General features: G+C 46.2%; 1 long non-coding RNA gene across 1 annotated transcript; it reads right to left on the bottom strand.

The window, feature by feature from the left end:
• Nucleotides 1-5,045: 5,045 nt before the first annotated feature.
• On the bottom strand, nt 5,046-15,912 carry LOC115898603. The gene is made up of 3 exons (XR_004058281.1): nt 15,550-15,912; nt 13,376-13,422; nt 5,046-5,240 (listed from the first exon to the last, which is right to left on the bottom strand). It is a non-coding gene; the product is annotated as an uncharacterized LOC115898603 (long non-coding RNA).
• Between the last annotated feature and the right edge of the window lie 6,987 nt (nt 15,913-22,899).

The following is a 22,899-nucleotide window of genomic DNA, read 5'->3' as shown; positions in this document are numbered from 1 at the left end:
TGTACTAATGCTCACAACGACATGGTTGAATCTCTAAGAATGCAGAGTGAAAGAAGCCAGTCCAAAAGGTTACATGCGATATGATTCCATTTATATGATACTCTGGAAAAGGCAAAACCACAGTGATGGAGAACAGATCATTGGTTGTCAGGGGAGGGTGTGATAGAAACAGCAAGAGGGAGATTTTAGAGATGATGGAGATGGTCTGTGTCCTGACTGTGGTGGTGATTACACAGTCTGTGTATGTGTTAAAATCAGAACTGCACATCCTCAAAAATTCAGTTTTACTCTATGTAAACTTTAAAAAATACAAGTAAAAAAAAAAATCTTGCCAGGTGTGCTTCTGCTTTCTCTCAGGCTCCTGACTGATCCAGTCACTATAAGGAGATTTAAAGGAGAAAATAGGCAGAAGAAGGGGAAAGGAAAGCATGTCTTTGACAGAAATTGCATGTGCAGGCCAGGCAAGGTGGCTCACGCCTGTAATCCCAGCACTTTGGGAGGCCCAGCTGGACGGATCACCTGAGATCAGGAGTTCAAGGCCAGCCTGGCCAACATGGTGAAACCCCATCTCTACTAAAACTACAAAAATTAGCCGGGTGTGGTAGCTCATGCCTGTAATCCCAGCTATTCAGGAGGCTGAGGCACAAGAATCACTTGAACCTGGGAGGCGGAGGCTGTGAGATCCCACCACTGCACTCCAGCCTGGGTGACAGAGCAAGACTCCGCCTCCAAAAAAAAAAAAAGAAAGAAAGAAACCACATGTGCAAGTCAGGAAGGGAGAAAAACATCAGAAGAATAAACGTGGCTTAGTGTGACTAGAGTGAGAGTGTAAAGGAGGGAGCAGTTTAAAAAAAGGTAGGGGCTGGTCATGGTGGCTCACACCTATAATCCGACTTTAGGAATAAAGGCCAAGGTAAGATCATTGCTTGAGCCCAGGAGTTTGAGACCAGCCTGGGCAATATGACAAGACCCTGCCTCTAATAAATAAATAAATAGGCCAGGTGCAGTGGCTCACGCCTTTAATCCCAGCACTTTGGGAGGCCGAGGCAGGCGGATCACCTGAGGTTAGGAGTTCAAGACAAGCCTGGTCAACATGGCAAAACCCCATCTCTACTGAAAATACAAAAATTAGCTGGGCATGGTGGCGCACACCTGTAGTCCCAGCTACTCGGGAGGCTGAGGCAGGAGAATCGCTGAACCCCGGAGGCGGAGGTTGCAGTGAGCTGAGATCGTGCCACTGCACTCCAGCCTGGGTGACAGAGCTAGACTCTTTCATAAATAAATAAATGAAAGGCAGGCAAAAACGTAGGAAAGCTAAAGCAGGAGCCAGGCCATATCAGTCACATTAAAGAATAAGGGCAACAGGGAGCCACTGAAACAATGATTCCTACCCAGAGGTGTGCCCCAAAGTCACATGGGGAATGCTTGCAAACTACACATTCCCAACCCACAAGCCAAGCCAACAACTCAGAATCTCCAGAGATTGAGCTGGAGCCTATGTGTTTGGCAAAGGCACCTCCAGAGATTCTGATGTGCATCCCTCATTACAAACAATTGCATTGCAGTGTTAATTGTTGAAGCTGCAGACAGCGCTATGGGGGTTAATTGTGCCATTCCTTCTCTACTTTCGTGTCGATTTGAAAATTCTGTAACCCCCAATCTTGCTTTGCAATTGTTCTCAGTAGCAAAATATTGGAAACAACTCAAATGTCCAGCAATAATAAAATGGATTAAACATATTGTGGTTGGCTGGCCACAGTGGCTCATGCCTGTAATTCCAGCACTTTGGCAGGCCGAGGCGGGCGGCTCTCCTGAGGTCAGGAGTTTGAGATCAGCATGGCCAACAGGGTGAAACCCTGTCTCTACTAAGAATACAAAAATTAGCCGGGCATGGTGTCAGCTACCTAGGAGGCTGAGGCAGGAGAATTGCTTGAACCCAATTCAAGGCGGAGGTTGCAGTGAGACGAGACTGCACCATTGCACTCCAGCCTGGGTGACAGAGCAAGACTCTGTCTCAAAAACAAACAAACAAATAAATTGTGGTGTTCATGAAATGGAATATTATACAACAAAGAAAGCTCAAAAACAGGCAAAGCAAAATTTAGGGCTGTGTATCTGGGTGATTAAACTAAAGCAAGGAAGGAGTATGGCTGCCCCTAGGAAGAAGGGGTTAAGATTAGAAAAGTGTATCTTTTTTTTTTTTTTTTTTTTTTTTTTTGAGATGGAGTCCTTCTCTGTAGCCCAGGCTGGAATGCAGTGGCCCGATCTCAGCTCACTGCAACCTCTGTCTCCCAGGTTCAGGCGGTTCTCCTGCCTCAGCCTCCCAAGTAGCTGGGATTACAGGCGTGCATCACAACACCCAGCCAATTTTTGTATTTTTAGCAGAGATTGGGTTTCGCCATGTTGCCCATGCTGGTCTCGAACTCCTGATCTCAAATGATCCACCTGCCTCGGCCTCCCAAAGTGGTGGGATTACAGGTGTTAGCCACCGTGTTCAGCCAGGAAAGTCTCGCTGATGGGCCTCTGGGATGCTGGCAAAGCTCTGCTTCTTGGCCTGGGAGACAGTTATTAATAGGCTGGCATTTGTGTTATAAGTTATATGATCAGCTTGGCACCGTGGCTGACGCCTGTAATCCCAGCACTTTGGGAGGCTGAGGTAGGAGGATCACTTGAGCCCAGGAGTTCAAAACTAGCCTGGGCAACACAGCAAGACCTAGTTTCTATTAATACTAAAAATAAAAATAAAAAAATTAGTGGAGTGTGGTGGTGCACACCTGTAGTCCCAGCTACTTGGAAAGCTGAGGTGGGAGAATCACTTGAGCCTGGGAGATCGAGGCTGCAGTGAGCTGAGATCACACCACTGCACTCCAGCATGGGCAACAGAGCCAGACTCTGTCTCAAAAAAAAATTTTTTTTTTTAGGCCAGGCGTGGTGGCTCACTCCTGTAATCCCAGCACTTTGAGAGGCCGAGGCGGGCGGATTGCCTGAGCTCAGGAGTTCGAGACCAGCCTGGGCAACATGGTGAAACCCTGTCTCTACTAAAAATACAAAAATTAGTCTGACGTGTTGGTGCGCACCTGTAGTCCCAGCTACTCAGAAGGCTGAGGCAGGAGAATTGCTGGAACCCTGGAGACAGAGGTTACAGTGAGCCGAGATCACGCCACTGCACTCCAGCCTGGCAACAGAGGGAGACTCTGTCTCAAAAAAATAATAATAAAATAAATTATGTGATATGCCTTTTTCTGCATTTTAAAAAAAACCTGACACTGCAGGGTTTATTTTAGCAGAAGAATAATAAATCTGATTTGCCCTTTGGGAAGGTGGCTCTGACTTCTGGGTAGAGAACAGATGGAATATGAGAGCCCTCAGGACAGCTGGACCAATTCTGAGGCTGCTGCAGCAAGTAAGGTGAAGGCATCGATGGGGGCCTCAACCAGGGTGGCAGCAGGCAGTATAGGAGAAGCAGGCATCTGAGGGGAGCTTGGACAATGGAGCCAACTGGAGTTAGCATTTTGGGGTGTTAATGAGGGCATAGGGGCCATGCAGGAAGTCAAGGGAGCCTGGACTCAGCTTTTTTGAGCTGTGTAATCCTTTTCTTACTAACATCATCCTTTTCCTTTTGTGTCCTTTTAGTCTATGCAGGGGGCTGGAACCAACATACCTTTTACCTCCTTTTCAAATCATTTACATTAGGAGAAGACAAATGTGCTTCAGGAACCACAAACCATGGGGTTTAAGCAGATAGCAATTATGCACCATTAGCAGTGTGGAGAAGAACTGATCCAGGCCAGGCCAGGTGGCTCAGGCCTGTAATCCCAACACTTTGGAAGGCAAAGGTGGGAGGATCCCTTGAGCCCAGAAGTTTGAGACCAGCCTGGTCAACATAGTGAGACCCTGCCTTCACAAAAAATACAAAAATTAGCCAGGCATGGTGGTGGGCGCTTGTAGTCCCAGCTACTGAGGAGGCTGAGGGGAAAGGATTGCTTGAACCCAGGAGGTGAAGGTTGTCAGTGAGCCAAGATCATGCCAGTCCACTCCAGCTTGGTGACAGAGCGAGACACTGTCTCAAAAAAAAAGGCCAGGTATGGTGGCTCACACTTGTAACCCCAGCACTTTGGGAGGCCGAAGCAGGTGGATCACCTGAGGTCAGGAGTTCGAGACCAGCCTGACCAACATAGAGTGAAACCCTGTCTCTACTAAAAAATACAAAAATTAGCTGGGCGTGTTGGCACACACCTGTAGTCACAGCTACTTGGGAAGGTGAGACAGGAGAATCCATTGAACCCCAGAGGCGGAGGTTGTAGTGAGCCAACATCAAGCCACTGCACTCCAGCCTGGGTGACAGAACAAGACTCTGTCTCTCAAAAAAAAAAAAAAGAAAAAGAAAAAAAAAATCAATTCATAACACAATGCCAAGCTCACAAGTGTTCGCACAACATGCTTGGGAATTTATCCAAAGAGAAGGCCAGGCGCGGTGGCTCACGCTTGTAATCCCAGCACTTTGGGAGGCCGAGGCGGGCGGATCACGAGGTCAGGAGGTCGAGACCATCCTGGCTAACACAGTGAAACCCTGTCTCTACTAAAAATACAAAAAATTAGCCGGGCGAGGTGGCAGGCGCCTATAGTCCCAGCTACTCGGGAGGCTGAGGCAGGAGAATGGCGTGAACCCGGGAGGCGGAGCTTGCAGTGAGCCGAGATCGCGCCGCTACATTCCAGCCTGGGCGACAGAGCGAGACTCCCTCTCACAAAAAAAAAAAAAGAGAATATTTTTTTAAAGACTTACCAATTACCCAACTCCAACAACTGTCAACTATGATCAATCCTGTTTCATCTGTACCCTGACCCACTTCCCCTCTATTTGGAAGCAAATCACAGACATCATTCCATTTCGTTGGTAACTCCTGGGCTCAAGCGATCCCCCTGCCTCGGCCTCCCAAAGTGCTGGGATTACAGGCACGAGCCACTGCACCTGGCCTCAATTTTTAATTTAGAAAAAAAATTAAACCTGCCCCAAAGTTGCAAGAATAGACAGCCCAGGGGATGAAGCCAAGGTGCATAGGGGTTTATTTTTCTCATGTAATAAGACAGCCAGAAGAAAACAGCTCAGGCTGGGCACTGGTGTCACCGTGTCATCTGCATGTAGATTCACTGAAGTCTCCATTCCACCAATCTCAGCATGCGGTTCTCATCTTTGTGGTCACAGACCGGTTCACACACTTTTGGGCATCACACCCCAAGTTCTAGGAGAGAAAAAAGAACAGAACCAAAAGCCTCTTTCTTTTTGTGAGACTTTGTTTGGGAAGGGGCACCTGCCCCATGGACTCCCACCTACTACTCCCCCCTACTCCCATTATTACATTGACCAGAACTGGGAGGCAGGTCTCTCCTGGGGTGTGAGGCTGAGGAGCAAAGTATTCTTAGAGAGGAACATTGCCATCCCGAGCCAAGTTGGGGTTCTGTTAGGAAGGAAGGAGTGGAAGGGAATATCTGTTACAGAAGGGTGAGAGAATGAAGGCGGAGGGGCAGCTGTTTCTGGAGTCTAGGCTGAAGGAAGCATGGAAGAGCAGCTGACATGAGCAGTGCTCAGAAACAATGAGGCAGCCGTAGGTCACTGACTAATAGAAAGAGGTGGTGAAATGAAGAGCAGTCAGGGTGGCTCTAAGCTTCCTCCCATGGGAGAGTAGTGGAAGGATTGGGGCAGGGTTTGGGTTGTTTGTTTGTTTTGTTTTGAGACAGAGTTTCGCTCTTGTTGCCCAGGCTGGAGTGCAATGGTGCGATCTCGGCTTACTGCAACCTTTGCCTCCCGGGTTCAAGTGATTCTCCTGCCTCAGCCTTCCAAGTAGCTGGGATTACAGGCATGTGCCACCACGCCTGGCTAATTTTGTATTTTTAGTAGAGACGGGGTTTCTCCATGTTGGTCAGGCTGGTCTCAAACTCCTGACCTCAGGTGATCTGCCCGCCTTGGCCTCAAAGTGTTGGGATTACAGGCTTGAGCCACCGCACCTGGCCAGGGTTATATTTTTTGTGACAGTCAACTATTGTATGTCCATAGGAACCATGGAATCATCAACTCTTCTATTTTTTGTGAGATGGAGTTTCTCTCTGTTGCCCGGGCTAGAGTGCAGTGGTGCAATCTTGGCTCACTGCAACCTCCACCTCCCGGGTTCAAGTGATTCTCCTGCCTCGGCCTCCCATGTAGCTGGGACTACAGGCACCTGCCACCATGCCTGGCTAATTTTTGTATTTTTAGTAGAGACAAGGTTTCACCATGCTGGCCAGGCTGGTCTCAAACTCCTGACCTCAAGTGATCCACCGGCCTTGGCCTCCCAAAGTGCTAGGATTACAGGTGTGAGCCACTGCACTCAGTCATCAAGTGACTCTTTGAATAGATCACGTCTGTTTTTTTTTTAAGACGGGAGTGCAGTGGCACCATCTCGGCTCACTGAGAACTCCGCCTCCTGGGTTCACGCCATTCTCCTGCCTCAGCCTCCTGAGTAGCTGGGACTACAGGTCACCCGCCACCATGCCCGGCTAATTTTTTTTGTATTTTCAGTAGAGACGGAGTTTCACCATGTTAGCCAGGATGGTCTCGATCTCCTGACCTCGTGATCCACCCATCTCGGCTTCCCAAAGTGCTGGGATCATAGGCGTGAGCCACCACACCCGGCCTGAATAGATCACTTCTTAATTGCATACAGCAAGTATGGTTCTTCTTACTTCATAGCAAAGAAAGCAATGCCCAGACATAAAGACATTAACTGAAGGTCCCAGTCAGTGAGGTGGTAATCTCTTGCCCATGAATAGAGAGCATTTTACTTTTAGAAAGTAAAAGTGCTTTCATGTTAGATCCTTTCAAGGCAGGAAGACAGCAGGGGAGGCTGTCTGATGAGCTCATGATATGGGAGCCAGGAATAACGTGTCTACCTGGAGTGCGCTACATGTAGTGACCAGGAGCCAGTGGAAGCACAGACTGTCCTTGACCTGTCCCTCATCAGCTGGGAGTGAGGTGGCCAAAGAAGAATCATGAGCCTCAGCAGCTCCTGCCCCACCTCCCATAGGGAAGAGACTAGCCCAGAGCCCTGTCAGGGGATGGATGTCTTTTCTGTAGCGCTTCCTTGGAACTCTATAATTAGAGTAGTTCGCTAGGGATGTCAGGGAGGGTCTCTCTGGAGAAGTGACACTTGAGTTGAGTTCTGAATGAGGAGGAGACAGCCATGTGAAGAAAGGAGGTTCCAGCAGAAAGGATGAATTTGGCGCGGTTAAGGATTGAAAGGTGGCTGGTATGATAGGAGCACAGTGGATGAGGGAAGGTTGGCAGGAGTCTTGTATAGTAAGTCATGATGGAGGCAGGGAGACCAGGTAAACAGGCTGTTCCAGTAGTTCAGATGAGGAAAGAAGTTAACTTGGCTCGGCCGGGCGTGGTGGCTCACACCTGTAATCCCAGCACTTTGGGGGACCAAGGCGGGCCGATCACCTGAGGTCAAGAGTTTGAGACCAGCATGGCCAACATGGCAAAACCTCATCTCTACTAACAATGCAAAAATTAGCTGAGCGTGGTGGCACGCGCCTGTAATCCCAGCTACTCAGGAGGCTGAGGCAGGAGAATTGCTTGAATCCAGGAGGCGGAGGTTGCAGTGAGCCGAGATTGCGCCATTGCACTCCAGTCTGGGCAACAAGAGCAAAACTCTGTCTCAAAAAAAAAAAAAAAAGAAGTTAACTTGGCTCAGGATTTTAGCAGTGGTGATGATGCAGTGGGCAGGTGTGGAGATAGAACTTAGGAGATTCAATGACAAGTTGTATGATAAAGAAAAAAGGAATGACTTATATCAGCATTGACCTGAGTGACTCGGTGAAAGAAGATGACATTTAATGAGATGTGGGGGGACCCTGGAGAAGGCAGGGAAAGGGAAGAAGAAAGTACAAGTATCTCTTGCTATCCACCATCCATTCCATGCTTTTGTTCAGATGCTGAGGAATATTGCATTATTTGAACATTAGATCATCTATGAAAATACTTAAGTAGGCCCAGCATAGTGGCTCATGCCTGTAATCCCAGCACGTTGGGAGGCCGAGGTGGGCAGATCACCTGAGGTCAGGAGTTCAACACCAGCCTGGCCAACATGGTGAAACCCCATCTCTACTACAAATAAAAAATTAGCTGGGTGTGGTGGCGCGCACCTGTAGTCCCAGCTACTCGAGAGGCTTAGGCAGGAGAATCACTTGAACCTGGAAGGCAGAGGTTGCAGTGAGCCGAGATCACGCCACTGCACTCCAGCCTGAGCAACAGAGTAAGACTCTGTCTGAAGAAAAAGAAAAAAGAAAAAGAAAATACTTAAGTATATTAATAAATGTAGAAAGGAAAAAAATAAAACTATCTCCATAAAGACTGAAAGACATGTGACAAATTAAATTCCTATTATTTGTTTGCTTGCTTTTGCTTTGTTTTGTCTTGTTTTGAGACAGAGTCTCACTCTGTCACCCAGGCTGGAGTGCAGTGTCTGGATCTTGGCTCATAGCAGCCTCCACCTCCCGGGTTCAAGAGATCCTCCCATCTCAGCCTCCCAAGTAGCTGGGATTACAAGTGTGCACCACCACACCCGGCTAATTTTTTTTTTTTTTTTTTTGAGACGGAGTCTTGCTGTGTCGCCCAGGCTGGAGTGCAGTGGCCGGATCGCAGCTCACTGCAAGCTCCGCCCCCCGGGTTTACGCCATTCTCCTGCCTCAGCCTCCCAAGTAGCTGGGACTACAGGCGCCCGCCACCTCGCCCGGCTAGTTTTTGTATTTTTTAGTAGAGACGGGGTTTCACCGTGTTAGCCAGGATGGTCTCGATCTCCTGACCTCGTGATCCGCCCGTCTCGGCCTCCCAAAGTGCTGGGATTACAGGCTTGAGCCACCGCGCCCGGCCACCCGGCTAATTTTTATATTTTTAGTAGAGACAGGGTTTCACCATGTTAGCCAGGATTGTCTCAAACTCCTGACCTCAAGTGTTCTGCCCACCTTGGCCTTGAAAAGTGTTGGGATTACAGGCATGAGCTACTGCACCTGGCCTAAATTCCTTTTTTTTTTTTGCGACGGAGTTTTGCTCTTGTTGCCCAGGCTGGACTGCAATGGCGTGATCTTGGCTCACTACAATCTCCACCTCCCAGGTTCAAGCAATTCTCCTGGCTCAGACTCCCAAATAGCTGGGATTACAGGCATGCGCCACCACGCCTAGCTAATTTTGTATTTTTAGTAGAGACCAGGTTTCTCCATGTTGATCAGGCTGGTCTCGAACTCCCGACCTCAAGTGATCTGCCCCCCTCAGCCTCCCAAAGTGCTGGGATTACACTCATGAGCCACCAAGCCCAGCCCAATTCCTATTCTTAATAAAAACTAAAAACATGAATAGATTGATACTCATAAGATTTTTTCTTTTTTTGAGATGGAGTCTCTCTCTGTTGTCCTGGCTGGAGTGCAGTGGCACAATTTCAGCTCACTGCAGCCTCCGCCTCCTGGGTTCAAGAGATCTTCCCACCTCAGCCTCCCAAGTAACTGGGATTACAGGTGCAAGCCGCCATACCTGGCTAATTTTTGTAATTTTAGTAGAGACAGAGTTTCACCATGTTGGCCAGGCCTTGAACTCCTGACCTCAAGTGATCTGCCCACCTTGGCCTCCCAAAGTGCTGGGATTACAGGCATGAGCTACCTTGCCTGGCCTCCTCTTAACATTTTTAACATTATTCCAGCATCATGTCCAAATGGGGAAACACCAGAAGAATTCACCATTATTATTTAACATTGTACTGGTGATACTAACCAAAACAATTAGATGAAAGAAAATAAAGTAGCAGTCTAAGAATTGAAAAGGAGTAAGTAAAACTATCATTATTTGCAGGTGATATAATTGTGAACCTGGAAAAGCCAAGAGAAATAACTGAGAAACTACTATAAACAATATGAATATTATTTATCTATTTATTTATTTACTTTTGAGATGGTGTCTCACTCTGTTGTCCAGGCTGGAGTGCAGTGGCACGATCTTGGCTCACTGCAACCTCTGCCTCTGGGTTCAAGCAATTCTTCTGCCTCAGCCTCCTGAGTAGCTGGGACTACAGGTGCGCACCACTATGCCTGGCTAATTTTTGTATTTTTTTTTTTTTTTTTTTTTTTTAGTAGAGATGGGGTTTCACCATATTGGCCAGGCTGGTCTCGATCTCCTGACCTCGTGATCCACCCGCCTCAGCCTCCCAAAGTTCTGGGATTACAGGCATGAGCCACCACACCCGGCCTAATATGAAAATTCTTACAGTAAGGTAGCAGAAAATAAAATACACCAGAAATCAATTATTTTCATATATACAATTACCAGTTAGAAAATACAATGGAATGTACTTCATTTATAATCACAACGAATAAGATAAAATACCTAGGAAAGGCCAGGCACGGTGGCTCATGCCTGTAATCCCAGCACTTTGGGAGGCCGATGCAAGTGGATCACCTGAGGTCAGGAGTTCAAGACCAGCCTGACCAACATGGTGAAACCCCATCTCTACTAAAAATACAAAAGACCTAGCTGGGCATGGTGGTGTATGCCTGTAGTCCCAGCTACTCGGGAGGCTGAGACAGGAGAATCGCTTGAACCTGGGAGGTGGAGGTTACAGTGAGCCAAGATCATGCCACTGCACTCCAGCCTGGCAACAGAGCGAGACTCTGTCTCAAAAATAAAAATAAAAAATAAAATACCTAGGAATAAACTCCACATGAAATATGCATCTGGACGGGTGTGGTGGCTCATGCCTGTAATTCCAACACTTTGGGAGCCTGAGGTGGGTGGATCACGAGGTCAGGAGTTCAACACCAGCCTGGCTAACATGGTGAAATCCCATCTCTACTAAAAATACAAAATTAGCTGGGCATGGTGGCTCATGCCTATAATCTCCACTACTCAGGAGGCTGAGGCAGGAGAATCTCTTGAACCTGGAAGGCGGAGGTTGCAGTGAGCCGAGATCTCACCACTGCACTCCAGCCTGGGCAACAGAGCAAGACTCCGTCTCCAAAAAAAAAAATTAAAAAAAGAAAAAAAGAAAAAAAAACATTAAATCATTAAAAGAGATGATATCCAAAGCCACAAAGATGGGTGTGAAGGCACTTAGGGAGAGACTGGAGTCAGAGAGGCTGGTCAGTAACTGAACCCCGAGGGTCTCTAATATTTGTGATATATTGTCTAATATTTGGGTTGTGAGGAAGAAGAGGGCCAGGCATGAGAGGCCAAAGAGGAGGAGAACCAAGAAGTGCGCGCGCATGGAAACCTAGGGACTAAAGCGTGTCCATGAGGATGTACTAAGTGTACAGTGCTGCTGAAAGACCTAGTAAAACGACAAAGAATAGGTGACTATGACTTTTTTTTATTTTATTTTTTTGAGACAGAATCTCACTCTGTTGCCAGGCTGGAGTGCAGTGGCACGATCTCAGCTCACCGCAACCTCCACCTCCCGAGTTCAAGCCATTCTCCTGCCTCAGCCTCCCGAGCAGCTGGGATTATAGATGCCAGCCACCAAGCCCAGTTAATTTTTTGTATTTTTAATAGAGACAGGGTTTCACCATGTTGGCCAGGATATTCTTGATCTCCTGACCTCGTGACCCACCCACATTGGCCTCCCAAAGTGCTGAGATTACAGGCATGAGCCACCATGCCCAGCTGACTTCATTGGGATGACAAAAGCTGATTATAATAGAATAAAAAAAAAAGCCACTTCATTGGGATGACAAAAGCTGATTATAATAGAATAAAAATAGCCCGGGCGCGGTGGCTCAAGCCTGTAATCCCAGCACTTTGGGAGGCCGAGACGGGCGGATCACGAGGTCAGGAGATCGAGACCATCCCGGCTAACACGGTGAAACCCCGTGTCTACTAAAAAATACAAAAAAATTAGCCGGGCGAGGTGGCGGGCGCCTGTAGTCCCAGCTACTCGGGAGGCTGAGGCAGGAGAATGGCGTGAACCCGGGAGGCGGAGCTTGCAGTGAGCTGACATCCGGCCACAGCACTCCAGCCTGGGCGGCAGAGCGAGACTCCGTCTCAAAAAAAAAAAAATAATAATAATAATAATAATAATAATAGAATAAAAATAAGGCAAGGAAGTAGACACAGTGGATTTGAGGTCTTGCAGGAAGCAGGGGGAAGTACAAAAAAAAAAAAAAACAGAGCAGCAAGCTGCAGAGGGACATGAGATCAAGAGGGCTTGATGGATGATATTGGGCTGAGCACCGTGGCTCATGCCTGTAATTCCAACAGTTTGGGAGGCTGAGGTGGGAGGATTGTTTGAGCCCAGGAGGTCAAGGCTACAGTGAGCTGTGATGGTGCTACCGCACTCCAGCCTGGGTGACAGAGTGAGACCCTGTGCCTCAACTGTGCCCCCCACCAAAAAAAAAGATGGATGATATTAAGGGAGTGAGCCAGGAGAGTGGGAAATATAGATGATGCATGAATAGATGACAGACAACCACAAGCGCTAGTTTCCTGAGAAACAAATAGAAGATTTGGCCTTAAACAGAGGCACTAGGCTGGGCGTGGTGGCTCATGCCTGTAATCCTAGCACTTTGGGAGGCCAAGGCAGGTAGATCACTTGAGGCCAGGAGTGCAAGATCAGTCTGGCCAACAGGGTGAAACCCCTGTCTCTACTAAAAATACAAAAATTAGCTGAGCGTGGTGGCGCATACTTGTAATCCCAGCTACTTGGGAGGCTGCAGCAGGAGAATCACTTGAACCTGGGAGACAAAGGTTTCAGTGAGCCGAGACCATGCCACTGCAGGAACACTCCATACCTCCTCCACTAGGAAGAAACGGAAAGCTTCTTTTTTTTTTTTTTTTTTTTTTTTTTTTTTTTTTTTTTTGAGACAGAGTTTTACTCTGCTGCCCAGGCTGGAATACAATGGCATGGTCTCAGCTCACCGCAACCTCTGCCTTCCAGGTTCAAGTGATTCTCCTGCCTCAGCCTCCCAAGTAGCTGGGATTACAGGCATGCACCACCATGCCCAGCTAATTTTTGTATTTTCAGTAGAGATGGGGATTTCACCATATTGGCCAGGCTGATCTTGAACTCCTGACCTCAGGTGATCTGCCCACCTCGGCCTCCCAAAGTGTTGGGATTACAGGCGTGAGCCACCATGCCCAGCTGAAAATTGAAAGCTTCTAAGGGAAGAAAAGGCACACATATGGCTGGAGTGACACTACTTCCTCTCTTGGGGTTTTAAACAGAGCTATTTCCAAAATACATACTTGTCTTCTAGTACTTAACACATCTTGCAACACATTTATTTTGACTGCTTAATCATTAAGACATAGTAAGTCTATAGCTGTGTCCACTCTATTGACACTACTATTAGTTATTTTATCTACCTTAGTAGAGAATACAGTCATAGGAACCATCCAGTCTTGATGCGCTTCTGTAAGGAAGATAAAACAATTGTTTCTAAAACAATTCAGAAAGATAAAACCCTACCTCCCTGTAGAATGAGATAAAACCTAAGAGTTGTATCCCAACTCCTCCGAAGCAGGAAATGAATAGGATGACCTGGGTTACTCTGCTGCCAAACTTTAGGTAAGACTCACCCTCCTCCCATTCTTCTTTTTATTATCACCGTTAAATCTAAATTCTCCTGTCTCAAAATATTCCTTCTTGCTTGGTAAAAAACCAAAACAGTACACTTTTTCTTTCTTTCTTTTTTTTTTTTTTTTTTTGAGATGGAGTCTCAATTAGCCAGGCATGGTGGTGTGTGTCTGTAATCCCAGCTACTCAGGAGGCTGAGGCGGGAGAATCACTTGAACCCAGGAGGCAGAGGGTGCAGTGAGCCCAAATTACGCCACTGCACTCCAGCCTGGGCAACAGAGTGAGACTCCGCCTGAAAAAAAAAAAAAAGAGAGAGATGGAGACTCGCTGTGTCGCCCAGGTGCTCTGTCTCGATGGCACGATCTTGGCTCACTGCAACCTCTGCCTCCCGGGTTCAAGTGATTCTCCTGCCTCAGCCTCCCGAGTAGCTGGGATTACAGGCACCCACCATCATGCCCGGCTAATTTTTGTATTTTTGTAGAGACAGGGTTTCACCATGTTGGCCAGCTTGGTCTCAAACTCCTGACCTCAGGTGATCCACCCACCTCGGCCTCCCAAAGTGCTGGGATTACAGGCATGTACCACCGTACCTGGCCCACTTTTTAAAAAATAGCTTTAGCGTTTCATTTGATATACTTATACCTTATCTCACTACAAAATTTGGAGGCAACTTTTTTTTTTTTTTTTTTTTATTTGAGACGGAGTCTTACTCTGTCGCCCAGGCTGAAGTGCAATGGCACCATCTTGGCTCACTGCAACCTCCGCCTCCCGGGTTCAAGCAATTCTCCTGCCTCAGCTTCCCAAGTAGCTGGAATTACAGGTGTGCACCACCAGGCCCTACTAATTTTTGTATTTTTGGTAGACGTTTCTATCATGTTGGCCAGACTGGTCTTAAGCTCCTGACCTCAGGTAATATGCCCACCTCCCAAAGTGCTAGGATTACAGGCATGAGCCACCACGCTCGGCCTGGAGGTAACTTTCAGATGTCCATGCAAGAAAATGAAAAGGTTGGAAAAAAGAAAAGAAGTAAAAAAGATTCAACCATGGGTATTGCTAATAAATGCAGTAAGACTTCATTCCTGTGGTGGGCAAAAGTGAAATCACATAGTTTTCCCAGTGTTGCTTCCAAGAAAACATGTTTCTTAGACGCAAAGCATATTTGTGACACTGATACCTGGGATAAATTTATACCACGGGTTCTGTTAACACTGTAGATTTCTTCAAAATTCCTGTATAGGCTGGGCACAGTTGCTCACGCCTGTAATCCTAGCACTTTGGAAGGCTGAGGTGGGTGTATTACTTGAGGTCAGTTCGAGACCATCCTGGCCAACATGGTGAAACCCCGTCTCTACTAAAAATGCAAAAATTAGCCAGGAGTGGTGTTGGGCACCTGTAATCCCAGCAACTCAGGAGGCTGAGGCAGGAGAATCGCTTGAACCCGGGAGGCGGAGGTTGCAGTGAGCCAAGATGGCGCCATTGTACTCCAGCCTGGGCGACAAGAGGCAAACTCCATCTCAAAAAAAAAAAAAAAAATCCCTGTACAATAAAGAGGACTGCAAATTGAGCATGGCAGCTGCTTCTGTGCTCCATATGAAAGGGAAGACTCTGCCCAAGTGTGTTCCAATTAAAGAATTTCTACAGGAAGTCACAGCAGCAGCATTCAAGGACAAGGTTCCCTGATGAAAATTGACATGGAAATTTTAAGCGTTATTAAAATCCTGGGACATTAAAGTAATTAAGTTGAATGCATGCTGAGAATTAATATTCAAGTAACTCCAAAGTACTCTCAAAATGAGTTTTAAGAAGATGAAACTGAAAAGGTAGAAAATTCCTTCCAAGTTTGAGATTAGCTGAATACTGCATTTTCTGCCCAGTTATTAACTTACTTGACTACTAGAAAGCGTCTATCTCTGTCCCAGATAGGAAACCTTCCAAAAGGTGCTTACAGACTAAGAATGCTTACAGACTCATGCCTGCATGAGTTATGGTTGTCTTCAGCAGGAGGGTTGGTCGTTCTCAAATACCTAAGGCTGCCATGACTACACGCTGGACTCCTGAATATTCCTGCATGCACTTTCTTCACAAAATGTGGCTTTTCATAGAGGCACTTGCTCCACAGAGGAGCACGATCCTAGGATGAACAAATAGGAGAATCTCATGTTAGAAAGCACTAGGTAATCTTTACTGTTGGTTGGATATTCTAAGTTCACAACATAAAAATCAGTTTAGGCTGGACGTGGTGGCTCATGCCTGTAATCCCAGCACTTTGGGAGGCTGAGGTTGTAGGATCGCCTGAGCTCAGGCATTGGAGACCAGCCTGGGCAACATAGCGAGACCTTGTCTCTGCTAAAAAGAAAAATACAAAAATTAGCCAGGCGTGGTAGTGTGTGCCTGTAGTCCCAGCTATGCAGGAGGCTAATGCAGGAGGATTGCTTGAGCCCAGTGACAGAGCAAGACTGGACACTGTCTCAAAAAAATAAAAATAAATAAAAAACAAAAAGTTTTGAACCCAACATAGTAAAGACGTCGATTCTCCTCAAAACTGATCTATAGGTTTAGCAGCATTACCATCAGAATCCCAGCAAGTTTTTTTGTAGATAGAAAAAAAGCTTATTCTAAAATTTATGTGGAAAGGCAAAGGAACTAGAAGAGCTAAATCACTTTTGCAAAACTATAATAAAGTGAGAGGAATCACTCCTACCCAACTTTAAGACTTACTATATAGATAAAAATAATTGAGGCCAGACGCAGTGACTCACGCTTATAATCCCAGCACTTTGGGAGGCCGAGGTGGATGGATCACCTGAGGTCAGGGGTTCAAGACCAGCCTGGCCCACATGGTGAAACCCTGTCTCTACTAAAAATATAAAAATTATCTGGGTGTGGTGGTGCGCAACTGTAATCCAAGCTACTTGGGAGGCTGAGGCAGGGGAATCGCTTGAACTCAGGAGGTACAGGTTGCAGTGAGCCAAGATTGTGCCACTACACTCCAGCCTGGGCGACAGAGCAAGACTCCGTCTCAAAAAAAAAAAAGAAAGAAAGAAATACTGGCCAGGCGAGGTGGCTCATACCTGTAATCCCAGCACTTTGGGAGGCCAAGGCAGGTGGATTACCTGAGGTCAGAAGTTTGAGACCAACCTGGTCAACATGGTGAAAACCCATCTCTACTAAAAATACAAAAATTAGCCATTAGCCGGGCGTGCTGGTGGGCACCTGTAATCCCAGATATTTGGGAGGCTGAGGCACGAGAATGGCTTGAACCTGGGAGGCAGAGGTTGCAGTGAGCCAAGATCACACTACTGCACTTCAGCCTGGGTGACAGAATGAGACATTGTCTCAAAAAAAAAAAAAAAAAAAAAAAAAAAAACTGACAAATTGGACTACATCAAACTTTTTTTTTCTTTTTTTTTTTGAGACGGAGTCTCGCTCTGTCGCCCGGGCTGGAGTGCAGTGGCCGGATCTCAGCTCACTGCAAGCTCCGCCTCCTTGGTTTACACCATTCTTCTGCCTCAGCCTCCCGAGTAGCTGGGACTACAGGCGCCCGCCACCTCGCCCGGCTAGTTTTTTGTATTTTTTAGTAGAGACGGGGTTTCACAGTGTTAGCCAGGATGGTCTCGATCTCCTGACCTCATGATCCGCCCATCTCGGCCTCCCAAAGTGCTGGGATTACAGGCTTGAGCCACCGCGCCCGGCCTACATCAAACTTTTAAAGGTTTGAGAGCAATTAAAAGTATTTGCTCTGCAAAAGACCTTGTTAAGATGAAAAGACAAGTTAGATTGAGAGAAAATATTTGCAAATTGACAAAGACTTGTACTTAGAATAAAGAACTCTCAAAACTCAACAGTAAAAAACTATCAATTTTAAAATGAGCAAAAGACATAGATATATATTTTACCAAAGAGAATACAAGGATGGCAAATAAGCATATGAAAAGATATTCAACATCACCAGCCATTAGAGAAATGCAAGTTAAGACAATGAGATATTACTTTACACCAATTAGAACGGCCAAAATTTAAAAATAATGACAGTCCTGGTGTGGTGGCTCATACCTGTAATCCCAGCACTTTGAGAGTGCTGGGTGAGATGGGAGGATCACTTGAGCCCAGAAATTCAAGACTGGCCTGGGCAACATAGTGAGACCACATCTCTAAAAAAAAAAAAAAATTAGCCGGGCATGTTGGTACACACCTGTGGTCCCAATTACTCAGGAGGCTGGGGTGGGAGGATGGCTTGAGCTTGGGAGATCAAGGCTGCAGTGAGCCATGATAAGGCCACTGCACTCCAGTCTGGGCAACAGAGTGGGATCCTGTCTCAAAAAATAATAATAGTAATAATAATACAATACTAAATGCTAGTGAGCATGCAGAGAAATTGGATCTGCCCTGCATTGCTGGTAGGAATGTAAAATGGTACAGCCACTCTGAAAAATGGTTTGGCAGCATTTTAAACTAACACATACTTAACATAGGACCCAGAAATTGTACTCCTGGGCATTTATGCCAGATAAATGAAAACTTATGTCTACATGAAAACCTGTATATAGGTTCATATGTAGCTGAATGTTCATAGCAGCTTTATTTGTAAGTCACAGACTGGAAACAAGTCAAATCTCCTTCAATGGCTGAAGGGATAAACTACGGAATATCTATACTATTCAGCAATAAAAAAGAACAAACTGGGTGGGCATGGTGGCTCACACCTATAATCCCAGCACTTTGGGAGGCCGAGGTGGACGGATCACCCGAGGTCAGGAGTTCGAGATCAGCCTGGCCAACATGGTGAAACCCTGCCTCTACTAAAAATACAAAAATTAGCTGGGTGTGGTGTCGTGCACCTGTAATCCCAGCTACTTGGGGAGAATTGCTTGAACCCTGGAGGTAGAGGTTGCAGCAAGCCGATATCGTGCCACTGCACTCCAGTCTGGGTGACAGAGTGAGACTCCATCTCAAAAAAAACATTTTTTTTTATCAGAGTCAAAATAACCTAGTCTCAAAAGGTCACATACTGCATTTATGTAACAATTTTTTTTTTTTTTTGAGACGGAGTCTCGCTCTGTCGCCCGGGCTGGAGTGCAGTGGCCGGATCTCAGCTCACTGCAAGCTCTGCCTCCCGGGTTTACGCCATTCTCCTGCCTCAGCCTCCGGAGCAGCTGGGACTACAGGCGCCCGCCACCTCGCCCGGCTAGTTTTTTGTATTTTTTAGTAGAGACGGGGTTTCACCATGTTAGCCAGGATGGTCTCGATCTCCTGACCTCGTGATCCGCCCGTCTCGGCCTCCCAAAGTGCTGGGATTACAGGCTTGAGCCACCGCGCCCGGCCTTATGTAACAATTTTTAAATTACATTTTAGAGATGTTAAACAGACAAGTAGTTGTCAGGGGTTAGGGACAGGTTAGGGAAGCAGGAAGGGGGCTGATAGGATTTAAAAAGAGGTAGCAGGCTGAGCACTGTGGCTCATGCATGTAATCCCAGCATTTTGGGAGGCCGAGGCAGGAGGATCACTTGAGGAGTTCAGTTCAAGACCAGCCTGGGCAATATAGTGGGATCCCATCTCTACAAATAATTTAAAAATTAGGCAGGGGTGGTGGCACACACCTGTAGTCCCAGCTACTCAGGAGGCTGAGGTGGGAGGATTACTTGAACCCGGGAGGTTGAGGCTGCTGTGAGCCATGATCAAACCAGCCTGGGCAACCCTGTCTCAAAAAAAAAAAAAAAAGAAGTAGCACAAGGGAGATCATTGTCATGATGGAACCGTTCTGTGGAGGTTACACAAATCTACACATATGATAAAACTGCACAGAACTACATACACGAGTGCATACAAATGAGTAAAACTGGTGAAATTGGAACAGTGTCTGTGAATTCTATCAATGGCAATTTCCTGGTTTCGTACTACAGTATGCCAGATGTTACCATTGGGGGAAACTGGGTGAAGGGTACAGTGGAACCTCTCTGTGCTGTTTTTGAAACTTCCTGTGAATCTATACAGTTTTATTAGAAAATAATTTTAATTGTATAAAATTTGCTCAGGAAAGGATAAAGCAGCAGAAAATCTTTATAATTTCAACTAGAAGCAAAAATTATTAATATTTTAGCAGGTTTCCTTCTGGTCTTCTACGTATTTTCAAAATACTTAAGATCATTCTGAGCACTGAGATGTAACCTACTTTTTTCTCTACCCACCAGAGCAAGTATTTTCTGTCACTAGTAATTGTAAATGGCAGCTTTATATATATATATGTGTGTGTGTGTGTGTGTGTGTGTGTGTGTGTGTGTATAGAGACTTTTTTTTTTTTTTGAGATGGAACCTCACTCTGTTGCTCACACTGGAGTACAGTGGCACAAACTTGGCTCACTGCAACCTCCACATCCCAGGTTCAAGTGATTCTCCTGCCTCAGCCTCCCAAATAGCTGAGACTATAAGCGCTTGCCACCATGCCCAGCTAATTTTTTTTTTGTATTTTTAGTAGAGACGGAGTTTCACCATGTTGGCCAGGCTGGTCTTGAACTCCTGACCTCAGGCAATCCACCCACCTCCCAAAGTGCTGGGGTCACAGGTGTGAGCCACCATGTCCAGCCAGCAGCTTAATATTCTGAATACAATATAATATTTTAAAACATTAATTTAGCTCCAATTCTAGTTAAAAGGAACATGGTGAGCGAAAACTAAGGCAGAGGCAGAAGCACAGGATTTGTATAGACAGTAGCATGACATTCAGCTACAGGATAAGATCTGGGAAGCAAGTTAAAGCTGCAATGGTAGATTAGAACCACACCATAGGGGCCACGTAATAGAATGCCATTAATTTGTTTGCAATATTTTAATTTGGAATATAGAGATGCTTCCACCATGAAGAACCAGAAACATGATCACGGCAATGCTAAGTTTGAAACAGATGACAAAAAGAAGGTGAGAGAACAGTGGACTCCACACCTAAGCCTGCTGTATCAGAATTGTCTGGGGAGCTTTAGGAATAAAAACACAGGCAAAAACCAAAACCAAAACCACAGATTCCTGAGAAAACCCCAGAGGTGGAGGATCCTGTTAGAAGAGTTGCCCTAGAATCATTTCCCAGGTACTTTATGTTGCAACACCAAGTTGGAGAAACACAAAAGGAAAATGGCTAGGTTCCAAGAGAGGAAAGACTAATCTAAATTAATCACTACATCTCCCAGTGCCAAAACGCAGACACCAAATCAGGTTTTGATTGCACCCTAAGTCAACCCTCGCCTTGCACTAAAAGATCCCATCAGGTGATTGAGGTCTGGAGGAGAGGTTCAGGGACCATTCTGCATACCACTAATGTTGACTGTTAGGTAAATGAGATGGGCTGTTGTGAATAGAATGAGCGGAAAAGGAAGTGAATGGAGGGTTTCCAGCGAAAGATAGGAGGCGCTTTACTTCTCTCCAAAAATGAAACATCTTCAATGTAACAAGGAAGACAGTAAATATCCAATAAACCATGATTTATCTGCTTCACACAGTAAAATAAGGACAAAAACTAGATATACATCCACAGAATGCCTTAGAATATAGATGTGCCACAGTACTGATAGCTTGCCTAATGATCCTTTGAAGGCGGGGGAGGCAATTGGAGATGTGGCTGGTCCCCTAGAGAGGAGATATTACCAGTGCCTCATTTTATGTATTTAGTTTGTCCATTTGCCAGTTGATGGACATTTTTGTTTCCACTTTTTGGTTACCATGAATAATGCTACAAAACATTCACATACTTAGCATTTTCATTTTTCCTGGATAGAATCCTCCTAAGAGTGGAATTGCGGACTTTATCTCGTTTTGAGACACCTATTTCCTGCTCTTAAATCGTATTGGTCCGTTTTGTTTTCTCCCATAATAAACATCTTTCCAAGTCACAAAATACCCTTTCATAATATAATTAAACAGTGCTTTGTCAAAAAAGTCGTTTCTCAGAATTATCCTAAAGAAAACCCAGTCAAGTGTATGTAGAGAAAACTCAGAGGAAAAAGAAATCAATGAAGAATGAGGAAATTAGGCTGGACGCGGTGGCTCACACCTGTAATCCCAGCACTTTGGGAGGCCAAGGCGGGCAGATCATGAGGTCAGGAGATCGAGACCATCCTGGCTAACACGATGAAACCCTGTCTCTACTAAAAATACAAAAAATTAGCCAAGTGTGGTGGCAGGCCCCTGTAGTCCCAGCTACTCGGGAGGCTGAGGCAGGAGAATGGCGTGAACCCGGGAGGCGGAGCTTGCAGTGAGCTGGGATCGTGCCACTGCACTCCAGCCTGGGCAACAGAGCAAGACTCCATCTCAAAAAAAAACAAAAGAGGAAATTAAAAAGTAGTCATTATAGAAGGGACAGCCACATTGGAAACAATGACACTAAACATGCTGAAAAATAGATCATAAACTGAAATGAAGACATAAAGCAAAGCAGGTTTAAATATACCCATAATTGTATTAAAAGTAGAATAGAACAGAAGAAAGCAAAACCCAAAAATAGTCTTATAACTTTTTTTTTTTTGAGACGGAGTCTTGCTCTGTCACCCAGGCTGGAGTGCAGTGGCCAGATCTCCGCTCACTGCAAGCTCCGCCTCCCAGGTTTACGCCACTCTCCTGCCTCGGCCTCCCGAGCAGCTGGGACTACAGGCGCCCGCCACCTCGCCCGGCTAGTTTTTTGTATTTTTTAGTAGAGACGGGGTTTCACCGGGTTAGCCAGGATGGTCTCGATCTCCTGACCCCGTGATCCGCCCGTCTCGGCCTCCCAAAGCGCTGGGATGACAGTCTTGAGCCACCGCGCCCGGCCTTAGTCTTGTAACTTTCTTTTTTTTTTTTTTTTTTTTTTTTTTTTTTTTTTTTTTTTGAGACGGAGTCTTGCTCTGCCGCCCAGGCTGGAGTGCTGTGGCCGGCTCTCAGCTCACTGCAAGCTCCGCCTCCCGGGTTCACGCCATTCTCCTGTCTCAGCCTCCCGAGTAGCTGGGACTACAGGCGCCCGCCTCGTCGCCCGACTAGTTTTTTTGTATTTTTTAGTAGAGACGGGGTTTCAGCGTATTAGCCAGGATGGTCTCGATCTCCTGACCTCGTGATCCGCCCGTCTCGGCCTCCCAAAGTGCTGGGATTACAGGCTTGAGCCACCGCGCCCGGCCCTAGTCTTGTAACTTTCAATGCCCTGTACCTACAGTAAGTAGATACCTCTGCATTCTGGGAGTAGTGAGGCCCTATCAACAATGTATTAGTCACTGCGCTCCAAAGAGCAAGCCTGTGGCCATTCAAGCAGGTCACTTAGAGCATAGGTGCAAGGGAAACATTTTAAGCATGAAGGTTAGAC

The sequence above is a fragment of the Rhinopithecus roxellana genome, chromosome 7, assembly GCF_007565055.1.
Source record: "Rhinopithecus roxellana isolate Shanxi Qingling chromosome 7, ASM756505v1, whole genome shotgun sequence".
NCBI lineage: Eukaryota > Metazoa > Chordata > Mammalia > Primates > Cercopithecidae > Rhinopithecus > Rhinopithecus roxellana.
This window is presented reverse-complemented; position numbering and strand designations above follow the sequence as displayed.